Here is a 12008-nt window from a genome sequence, read left to right as displayed (position 1 = left end):
AGTGATGTCGTGAGAGTTTCTACGAACCTCAAAATGATGCTACAGTGATGTAATGAGAGTTGCTACAAACCAAAGAAATGATGCTACAGTGATGTGGTGAGAGTTGCTACTAATCTCAAAATGATGCAAAAGTGATGTTGTGAAAGTCGCTATGTACCTAAGAAATGATGCTCCAGTGATGTGGTGAGAGTTTTTACCGACCTCAAAATGATGCTAGAGTGATGTCGTGAGAGTTGCTACTATCCTCCAAATGATGCGACAGTAATGTGGTAAGAGTTGCTAAAAAACTCAAAATGATGCTAAAGTGATGTGGTGAGAGTTGAAAAAAAAAATCAAAATGATGCTGTCAGTAATGTAGTGAGAGTTGCTACGACCCTCAAAATGATGCTACAGTGATGTAGTGAGAGTTGCTAAAAACCTCAAAATGATGCTACAGTGATACAGTGAGAGTTGCTACTCATCTAAGAAATGATGCTAAAGTGATGTAGTGAGAGTTGCTTCAAATCTCAAAATGATGCTACAGTGATGTAGTGAGAGTTGCTTAAAATCTCAAATGATGCTACAGTGATGTAGTGAGAGTTGCTACGGACCTCAAAATGATGCTCCAGTGATGCAGTAAGAGTTGCTTAAAACCTCAAAATGATGCTGACAGTAATGTAGTGAGAGTTGTTAAGAACCTCAAAATGATGCTACAGTGATGTGGTGAGAGTTGATAGTAATTTCAAAATCATGCCAAAGTGATGTAATGAGAGTTGCTACTTACTTAAGAAATGATGCTACAGTGATGTGGTGAGAGTTGCTACGAACCTCAAAATGATGCTAAAGTAATGTGGTGAGAGTTGCTACGAACCTCAAAATGATTCTACAGTGATGTTGTGAGAGTTGCTACGATCCTCAAAATGATGCTACAGTAATGTATTAGTTTGCTAAAAACCTCAAAATGATGCTCCAGTGATGCAGTAAGAGTTGCTTAAAACCTTTAAAAATGATGCTGACAGTCATGTCGTGAGAGTTGCTACTATCCTCCAAATGATGCTACAGTGATGTCGTGAGAGTTGCTAAAAATCTCAAAATGATGTGACAGTGATGTAGGAAGAGTTGCTAAAAACCTCAAAATGATGCTGCAGTGATGTAGTGACAGTTGCTTCTAATCTCAGAAATGATGCTAAAGTGATGTGGTGAGAGTTGCTTCAAATCTCAAAATGATGCTCCAGTGATGCAGTAAGAGTTGCTTAAAACCTAAAAATGATGCTACAGTAATGTAGTGAGAGTTACTACTAAATTAAAAATGATGGTGACAGTCATGTAGTGAGACTTGCTACTAACCTTAAAATGATGCTGACAGTGATGTCGTGAGAGTTGCTACGAACCTAAAAATGATGCTACAGTGATGTAATGAGAGTTGCTACTAACCTAAGAAATGATGCTACAGTGATGTCGTGAGAGTTGCTACTAACCTGAAAATGATGCTACAGTGATGTCGTGAGAGTTGCTCCAAACCTAAAAAATGATGGTGACCGTCATGTAGTGAGAGTTGCTAAAAACCTCAAAAGGATACTGACAGTAATGTAGTATCCTTGCTAAAAACCTGAAAATGATGCTGACAGTGATGTAATGAGAGTTGCTATGAACCTAAGAAATGATGCTACAGTGATGTGGTGAGAGTTGCTACTATCCTCCAAATGATGCTGACAGTCATGTGAGCTTCATCAAGACCCAGGCCTCTATTTGTGGTCATGCATCATTGTGGCTGACCAATGGTCCAACTTCATCAGTCAGTCAGTCAGAGACATTAGCATTTGTCGGCCTGGCCTGCTGCCAAAGACTAACACTGCTTTAGTTGATTTACCTGTGCAGCCATGTCACACTCCTCTCGGCCACCTCCAAGGTCAGACGTCAGGTTAAACCAGCCAATGGCGGAAGAATCACTCTCAGAATCTGAAGCGCTCGTAGCTGCAGGGTTTTTCCACACAGCTTCTGTTGAGAGACAAAGTCCATCACTTGATTAACTCTCACCAACAGAAATGTGCAGTTTTCCACTCAGGACAGCTGCTGCATGCTGCTGTTTGTAAAAAGAAGGTCCAGTGGATCCGTTCAGTTCTACATTATTCAGCAGAGAGATGTCACCATTGAATAATGACCATATTTCCTAAAATTATAGCTCAACCACAGAGGGACCAGGCTACTAGAATGACCTCTGTTTACTAGAAGTGCTTCTCCTATGGTGGTGAACTCCTCAGCTGTCAGTGGAGTCAAATCTGTCTTAGAGAGGCCAGAGGTTCCCACACTGGTTCCCTCTCATCATGCAGCCCTGACAGCTGTGTGTGCTGTTCCAGCGTGTTGGCACCTCACTGATGAGTTTCAGGGTTGGCCCTCCCATCTGTTGCTGCACCTGAGCCAGCTTCTCCTTGGCTGTAGTGCTGATCTGAAGGATGTGACAGTGTTCCTGGCTTTGTGTCTGATGATGGAAGTGGGGATCTGATCACAGGATTTTCTGACTCCTAGATTCAGACGATGTGCAGTGCAGACTGAGTGGTGAATTTGGAGCTGTCTAGTGGATGCTGTCATGTTTGGTGCTGCGTCGCTCACAAGACACTTGACTTTGTTGGTGATGGCCCAGTCCTCCATCAGGCCTCTTTGGACTGGGGCCAAACTGTCAGCAGGGTGACTTTGTGGAAAGTCTTGCACTCCCAACACATTCATTCTCACTAATGCAGTGACAGGTCAGAGCCAAGGGAGCCTCCATGTCCACAGATGTCCACATGGCAGCTGGACTTCCTTTTTCACTCCTTCCCGTTCCTCCTGGTACTTTTTGGCCACCGTTTGTTTGATGGTCTGAAAATGACACCCAGAGTAAATCAATACATTGAAATTAGAGATGAAATAAACTGGAGATATCAACGACTGCTTTAGATCATTTCCACACAAACCTTTCTGGTTGGCAAACATATGAGGCTCAAGGACCTGAACCAGTTCCCTGAACCCTTCCCTCTCAACAGTGCTGAGGGGCTGGCAGTCCTTCAGGATGAAATTCAGCAGAGCCTCATCCAGCATCTGCTTCCTGGAAGCTGGATGGTTAAAGATGAAGGAGAGAAGAAATGAAGAGGAATTAATGATCAATGAAGCAACTGTGAGTCAGTTGGAGAGTGGCTGTATACCTGAGTTCATCCTGGTGGATCTGGGACTTCATTCTCATGCCTGGCCCCATCATGCCTCAGCACTGAAGAGGTGCTTTTGTTGAGATGAGACGCTTCTGTCCAACAAATGCCACATTCAACCTGCAGAAAAGAACATGAGTACTCAGCTAAAAGTTCCTTTCTTCATGGTGACTGGTGTTTCTTAGTCTTAGACCACCAGGTTTCCAATGAGGTGTATCGGATACGTTGTTGTGTGCCGCTGAAATCCGTCCAATTCCGGCGTTGTTTCCTCATGAAATATGTTTGCCTTAAAGCTCATTAAAGTGTTGAACCACAATATCGTTCACCATAACTTAGTCAACTTCAAGATAACCTACTTCTACATTCCAGTCCCGGCTGCTCCTGTTCTGCTGCAGTCCAGAAAACAACAACCCGATACAATTGGCGCTCCTTCCCACAGCTCCGGCCCGGATCCGCATGGTTCCGCTGACTGACTGTGAGACGCGCTCCCTCCAGAGTGGCACAGCCCGATGGGGGTCCTTATCTGGCACGGGGGCGTAAAACAGGTGCGACTGGAAAGCCTGGTTTATTCTGCGTCGAGGGAACGCGTTGCTCTGCAATTCACCGCCAAGCCGCTAGGGGGTGTGGCTTTGTCTTTGTATTGTTTACGGGGCTCTTGTCGGATTCCTTGGTTTTCTTCCGGTCACAGACAACAATTGTTGGCCATTTGTCAGTCTTTGTAGTGCCGCCAATAATCCTTTCTTCGGCTTGGTCCATTTTTTCTTGACGCTTTCACCACAGAAACTTTGAAAATGGCGGTGTTGTTGTGCTGCGACTGAACCGGAAATGACGTTCTGAGCGGACCAATTACAGTCCTCGACGTTGACGTCACCACGCGTTTACGCGACACGGAGGCAGGATTTTGTTGGGGTTTGCGTCGACGCGACGCAGAAGCATAAATCAGGCTTTCGTGGTTTAGAATCTCACGCCAAGCCGGAGAACCAGGTCTTGAATCAGTCACGTGGTCACTGCCGGTCGGCGAGGCTTTGGACGTCACTAAATACGTCATCGATAACCGTTTTTCAAAACGAAATCCTGGATCACTCCACTCATCACTACCGCTGCTACCAGGTTAGCGAGTCTGGAGTGGCACAGAGAACAGAGCTTGGACTCTGCTCGTTTTGAAGAAGAAGAAGAAGAAAAGAAGCGGAAGGCCTCGGTCTTTGTCTCCTGAAGGCTGAGTGGCGCCGGTAGAACCTCAACATGTGCGCCACGCAGCTGCTGCGGGTGTCGGTCCAGGAGCGGATCCTCGCCGCCGCTGAAGACTTCCTGCTGCAGCTGGGAGAAGGAGACTCAGCGGCTGGAGTCCCGGTGCTGAGAGCGCTGCTCACCGAGCGGCTGGCAGCGGCCGCGGAGCAGATCGTGGCTCTGCTGGAGGAAACCGTGGCGGAGTACGAGCGGGAGAACCACCGGCAGAGGTTGCTGCTCGATGCCGTGCTGAAGCCCCGAGTCAGGCTGGACAGAGCAGGTGAGTCCCCCCACACTGACCAGGAGAACCGAGAGACCGCAGTCCTGCCAGCAAGTGTCTCCGGTCTGGTTGTGTCCGTAATCCGGGTCATTGTGCTCAGACCGTCTGAGCAGGAGTGGAACAACGTAGAAGTGTTTCGTAGTTGACGGCTATTCGGTGTTGGTGGAGCCTTAAAACCTCACCTGGCTCGGGACACGCTGGGCGCCATCTTGGCTGCTTCCTGACCAACAAGTAGATGGCGCTGTTTGGTTTCCAGGCTGCGTCCTTCCCGCCGTAGTTCTACTGCTTTTTGTATTTGTTTGGAAGAAAAAAACAAAACTAAGAAACACGGAGAAACATCTCATAGGTTACACGTTACAAATTTTGTCCCAGCCAGAGTTTTCCTCAATTACTGGAAAGGAAAGGGACATTTCCTGATTATTTTTAATAAACTAATCTTCGACCTTGGCTGACTGCATGTTGCTGTGTTTGGGTGGACTGACATGTTTAGCATCAGTACAGGTTCCCTCTGGTTCTAGGGACTGAACTCTCATTCTCCTACAGGGTCTCATTCTAGAAATGAACATTCTGACTAGCAGATGTGATCATGAATGGACAAAACCATTCAGCAGAGGGGACCTATGACCTTTGACCTGGGTGACACAACGTTGATCCAAGCATCTGAAGCCAGCGTTTCTGTTCCCAGTTTGCTGACTGGTCCTCAGTAGCAGGACGTCTCTTTTCATTGAGTTGATTTCTGTTTCTGTCTGTTGCTCCGCTGTTTCAGAGTCAAATGAAGAGATTTCTGATGTTGCTGTTTGTGTCCTGCAGATGTGGAGCAGCTGCTGGTGATTAAAGAAGAGGTTCCCCCTGAGCTGCAGGACCCAGAGCCCCCCCACATTAAAGAGGAGTGGGAGGAGCTGTGGACCAGTGAGGAGGGAGGGCAGCTTCAAGGGCAGGAGGAGGCTGATATCACCACGTTCCCCTTCACTCTGGTTCCTGTGAAGAGTGAAGGGGACGAAGAGAAACCTCAGTTCCCACATCTTCATCAGAGTCTAACTGAGGAGAACTTGAAAGAAGAGTCTCTGAGCAGCAACCCAATTCATCCTCTGAAAACAGAAGCTGATGGAGAAGAGTGTGGAGGACCAGAACCTGAACCAGAACCAGCCAGCAAGGTAGATCCAGATCCACTTGTACAACCCCAGACTGAAGACCAGATGTCAGACTCTTCTGAAGCTGAGACTGAAGTCAGTGAGGATGATTGGGTCAGACCTGATAACACGGCCACTTCTGAGCACAAGGAACCCTTTGGCTCAAGGAGGAATATGCTTCAGAAATTGAGCCCAGGACAGGAAGCGAGTCATTGCAGCTCAAAAGAACAAAAACTAAAGACTGGAAGAGAATCAGAGATCATCAGGAATGTGACCTTTGGTCCTTCTGAATCTGAGACAGAAGTCAGTGAGGATGAGCGTCCCTTTAGGTGCTCAAAGTGCAGTAAAGGTTTTAGTTACAGAAGGAATTTGGATGTACACATGAAAACACACACTGGAGAAAAACCATACCCCTGCTCAGTTTGCGGCACAGGGTTTTCAGAAAATGGATATCTAAAAAGACACATGAAGAGAACACATACTGGAGAGAAACCATTCCCATGCTCAGTTTGTGGCACCACATTTGCAGAAAAGTCAAGTGTGAAAAGACACATTAGGAGAGCCAATACTGGAGAGAAACCATTCCCATGCGCAGTTTGCAGCACAAGATTTTCAGAAAGGGATTGTCTGAAAAGACACATTAGGAGAGCCCATACTGGAGAGAAACCATTCCCCTGCTCAGTTTGCGGCACAAGATTTTCAGAAAGGGGTTGTCTGAATAGACATATGAGAAGACATACTGGAGAGAAACCATTCGGCTGCTCAGTGTGTGGCAAAACATTCTCAGAACAGGGACATCTGAAAAGGCACCTGAACGTGCACACTGGGGAGAAACCATTTCCCTGTGCACTTTGTGGCAAAAGATTCTCACAAAAGGGAAATCTGGGAAAGCACATGAAAACGCACACTGGGGAGAAACCATTCCCCTGTGCATTTTGTTGCAAAAGATTTTCAGAAAAAGGATGTCTGAAAAGACACATGAGGAGAACACACACTTGAGAGACATTTGTCTTGCTGAATTAGTTGCAAAAACTTCCTAGATGAGGAAAACATGAAACAACACAACAGAAAAATGTCCTTTGTCCATTCTGTGTTGGTGTGACTCAAACTGAGTAGATAATGCAATTTATCATGGTCGTTCAGACCCAACTTGGAGGTTCTGGTTTTAGAAAGCGTTTTTCAGATAATGCAGCAGGAAATGAACTCAGTTAACCTGACATAATGGAGCCATCATTGGATATGACGGTGAGAGGGCTGATCTTATTTTCTCTGAGGTCACCATGGAAAGATCCACCTGGTACCACTTACTGATCTTTATATTGACGTATTGATCACTGATCAAACACTGAATTATCTTTGAGTGTCTTCAGACTATCTTACATGAGTGTATGTTATTGTTACGATGGTTTCTCTTCCTGGTTCCTGTCAATACATGTGCAGCTGTCAAGTCTTTAATCACTTGTTGGTGCAGCCTGATAATAAAGAATTACAAAAGTCCAGCCTAGATGGAACTCATACATGGAGTTTTAGACAACTGCTGGCCTTCATCCAGCTTTATTGATAAATATAATTGAGTATCATCTGTGTAACAATGGAAATTTATGGACTGTTTCCCAATAATATGACCTAAAGGAAGCATACATAAAGTGAAGAGTATTGGCCCCAGCACTGAACCTTGAGGAACACCGTGTTTAACTTTGGTTTGTATAGAAGATTTATCATTAACGTCTACAAACTGAAATCAACCTGATGAATACGATTGAAACCACTTTAATGTTCCCTGAATGCACAGTTTAATCGTAATAATGGTACACTTTTGCAAGTGAGAGTGAGGCCTGCAGCCAGACTACAAGGTCGGCTACAAGAAGGAGTTCTCCTGGAGGATAAACAATGGGGCAGCCGATAAGGAAGCTGTGGGTTTGGGCGGAGGAGCACACATTCCAATCTGTCTTCTCTTTCAGTCCAATCCAAATTGTAAAGTTAAATTTCTGGTCTTCAACATCACTCTCCTCTTTGCAGAGCGGCCAACTGCTCCGAGATGGTTTCCATCCTGGGTTTCAGTTCAAGAGTCTGTTGTTGCCCCGCTCTGCCAACCTCAGTCATTGCGTTGTCAATGACTGAGGTTGTGTGAGCTGCACATCACATCAAGTGTTGATGCCCACCAAGGGGTGTCTTTTCAAAAAGAGGAATATTACGCCTCCATTTCACACAGACGAGACGGCAAATTTGGCACATTTTCTGTCTAAAAAGGCCTGGAGAGAGATGGAGGTGAGGGAGGAGAGGAGACAGAGAGGTGGGGAAGAGAAGAGAGAGAGACCAGACATTATGTTTGCTGCTCCATTTTGATTGTTGCTCTCCAGCTTCAGCTCAATAAAAACCTCTTCATCACATCAGTCCCATGTGGAGCTGCGTTGTTCCAACAACACTGAGATCTCAGCTCATAGCAGTTCTACAATAAAGGTTCCAACACAACGTTCCATTGATCCATGAACAAAGCAGGCAGTGAGACCATGATGATGTCACATCTGTCCACTGTCCAGATGTCAGAGCTGAAAATGATAGGATGCCATGTTCCCTTCAACAACAGTCCAGCAGAAAGCCACCATGAAGACCTGAGGAGGAGCATGGCAGCTCACCACAGTCAGGAACTCCCAGTCACCTCAACAAGATTTCTGTCCACTCACGTTCAACCAGACCAGCAGATCACCTGCATCCCCACTGCCTCACCACCAGAGGGCAGTAGAACATCAACCATAGAGGCTCCCACTGAGGAATGAACACCACCACCAGCAGACCGCTCTCCCTCCCTGACAGCATTTAAAGGAGATGAATGATGGATCATCAAACTCCACCATTCACTGTGACTCAGGGCCGCTCCTCTGCTCTGACTCTCTTTGATTGTTTGTCTTTGTTTTATTCAAACAAGTTGTTCCTCCTCTCTCTCTTCTTGCTGCTCTACCCCCCCCCCCCCCCATGTGATGTCTACTACCTCCTCCTCCTTGATGACACTCATTGTGGGGTCTCTTCATCAGCCCTCCTCTGCTTTCTGAGCCACAAATAGTTTTTCTGAGTCGCTAAAACCCCGAACTCCATCTTGAACCCAGACTCTCAGAAGCCTGACCACATTTACTGAACTGGTCCCTCTTTGGTGAAACCATCACCACGTTTCTGAAGGCTCTGAATGTCCTGATGCTGATGTCATTCTGCTTCCTCTGACACAGGCAGGTTTGGTCCGTTCTGGCACTGTGACATCAAAGACTAAATTCTGAGATCAAGAAGAACATTTACAAAACATGAACAAAACTTGATGACAGAATTCTTTGTCCTCCTCCATCACCGCGATGCCATCGATGGTCCGTTACTGTTGCAGTGCAGTAACATCATGAGTTGTGTCAAACCATCTCTGTCAGCTCTGCGAGTGTCTGGAGTGACGTCTCCAAGGACACTTGCTGCCAGGACTACAGAGTAAACATCAACATCTGTTTGCATCTGGCTTCAACTGTACTTTTCCTCTAGGTTCAACTTTGCTAGGTTACAGTGACTTGTGTACAGAGTAGTGACTTGATCAGCTGGTGGTGATGATGTAGCTTTGGGATGCTAACACAGTTGTTACTCAGGGCACTGCTGGTTGTAATTTAGAGTCCAATGAGAAACGCTCAGTCTCAGGTTCCAGCTTATCAGTGGGTTCTTTGAGGGTCAGAGACTTACATACAAATATAAAAACCAGTTGAAACACTTCCTGGAATTTTAAGAGGATTGAATACAAACAAGGAAGCGTGTAAGACAGAGGAATAATACCAGTAAAGCAATGAAGGCACATGGAGGATCAGACATGAATCATAAGATTTATCTGAGACTCAAGTGGACGGCAAAAGTAGCAGGTGAGAAGGTGTTCAGGATGAAGGGTCAGTGACCTCCAAACAAAGAAAACTCCTGAATGGAGGTTGAGCAGAGTCTGAGGAGTCAGGTGGAGCTGGCAGTGAGACAGGAGTTGAGGCCTGAACAGATGCAGCACTGGTCTTTGTTACTGTGACAGCACGACAACCAACAGGACCTGCTCACGTTCTCAGCTGGATTGTTCTCATCAATGTACGGAACCTCTCCAACGACCTGGTGGGGGGACGGCCTACCAAGCCTCCATCTCAACGACTGTGGCTCCCACTGGGATCCGCGATGCTCTTCTCAGGCACAAGGGGGCTTCTCTCTGCTGGTCAGGATGGAGATTCAAGGCTCACGGGAGGTCAACAGTATTGTGACCGTGAAAAGGGGGAGAGGAGAAGTTCTGTTTAAAGTTAAAGAACAAAGAAACAAAAAAGTAAGCAGAAGAGAAAGAAAAGAGGAGAGACGGACCAGCAGCTGGAGGAGCTCACGGAAAAATAAGAAGCGCTGAAGAGCCTGAACCCAACCCAACTGTAACTGATGGTGTCGTGACTATTATAATAAACTGGTCCGCCGTGGGGGGTGACCTTTGACCTGTGTGGGGCTGCTGGCCAATCAGCACCCTTTGCCGTCCTCAGTACTTCTCAGATATTCCTGTATTAAACAGGTCAACAGAGGGCAGTCATGCATCCCTCAGATCCTCTAGAGCAGGGGTTTTCAGTTAAAATTCTCCTGGGTCCAGTTTTCAAACCTCTTCAAGCTTGGGTCTGGAGGCCTAGCACAGTTTTTCATGACTGCTGATTTCAGTGATGGGCCCACGCCTGCATGTTAGCCAGCAGTCGAGCTGTGCTTTATGATCCAGGGGCATCTTTAGCCGATGGAGGTAGACTTTAAGCCTGTTGTATCAGTGTCTGTTTGGTAAACAATGAACTTTCAGATCGAATGAAGTCGCCGACATTTCAATAATAGTTCAGTCGTATTTATTGTCTGCTTTTTTTCCACATGAACCTTAAACCTATTGTCCAGCAGGGGGCAACATAAAGAGAAGAGTGTATATGACTAATATGACTATGTGAGTGTGTGTGTGTGTGTGTGTGTGTGTGTGTGTGTGTTTTGAAGACGACTTCTTGACTCCATTTTTGTTGTCACTCTTCTCTTAATTTTAAGTTTCACTCATTAAAATGAAGCCGCTTTGACGTGTTTACTTCTCTTGTACGTCAACAACTTTGGTCTTTAAGCTCCTGACAAACACACCACACGTCACTCACTCTATAGATTAAATCTGCTGATAACACAAAACACGTGACCTTGTGACCCTGCATGACGTTTTGCTCCAACTTTCCAGAACTAATAGGAGGAACAGCATGGATCGTTCTGAGCAAGAACTCTGACATCACCATCGTCATGAACAAGAAGGCAGTCGGACTCAACTTCAACAAATCTGAAATGTCCCCTTAAGCTCCTGCTACTTTGAACTGATGCCTAAACCTTCAGTTTCCATTCATCACTCAGAACCTCTCACAACCCCAGAAGAACAAGCAAAGGTTTGGAGCAGTAAAGCCTTCAATAATGACATCATCATGTTTGAGGGTTTCCTTCCCTCAAACTGTTTCTACCAACACAACAGAATCCTGGAAATATTTCAGGTGTTGACCTCCCAGCAGCCTGAAGGTCAACCTGCATTATCTGTTATGTTGCTGAGCAGAGGAGGGAGCTCAATGGTAGAGCGCTAGCTTAGCATGTGAGAGGTGGTGGGATCGGTGCCCTCGTTCTCCAGAAGACTTCAGCTTGTTCTGTTGTTGAGCTCTGATGAAACCACTGACTTTGAACCACACACAAAGTGAAGGAGTGACTTAAGATTGATGGCACCTGAGGAACTTCTAGGTTTCCTAAAATCAACTGGAAATTCATTCACCAGTTAAACAGTGACTCTACCAGAGGGGGTGTAGCTCAGTGGTAGAGCGCATGCTGAGCATGTATGAGGCCCTGGGTTCAATCCCCGGCATCTCCAGCTGGTCCTTTGTAGCCTTCATCTTGTCAGCTAAAGTGATCCTTAAATGTGACAACAGTCGATTCACTATCAGAAGACATCTTCTACATGTTCAAGATGGGCGAACTGTCCACAAATGTTCAAAATTACTTTTGAAAATGAAAACATAGATCAAACCTGCCCTGTCAATCACCCACAATGGGCGGATCGTCCCACTCCCTATCAGGTTCCCCTCTCCGCGACCCAGGAGGCTCCCTCTCCCTATCAGGACTAGAAGTCCATTGGGGTCTCCCTGCTCAGGTAGGAGTCCTGCCCACAACGTTAAGCTGTTGATGTTCTAGAGG

At 46.1% G+C, this 12008-nt stretch overlaps 1 non-coding gene across 1 annotated transcript; it reads left to right on the top strand.

Annotated features, from left to right (window-relative positions):
* Positions 1 to 11613: 11613 nt before the first annotated feature.
* On the top strand, positions 11614 to 11685 carry trnaa-agc (transfer RNA alanine (anticodon AGC)). Its single transcript has one exon. It is a non-coding gene; the product is annotated as a tRNA-Ala (tRNA).
* The last annotated feature ends 323 nt before the right edge of the window (positions 11686 to 12008 follow it).

This window comes from Aulostomus chinensis, chromosome 1, assembly GCF_037954235.1.
Source record: "Aulostomus chinensis isolate RoL2024-O1b breed Wild chromosome 1, RoL_Achi_v1.0, whole genome shotgun sequence".
NCBI lineage: Eukaryota > Metazoa > Chordata > Actinopteri > Syngnathiformes > Aulostomidae > Aulostomus > Aulostomus chinensis.
The sequence above is the reverse complement of the archived record's forward strand: the minus strand, read 5'-3'. Positions and strand labels throughout refer to the sequence as shown.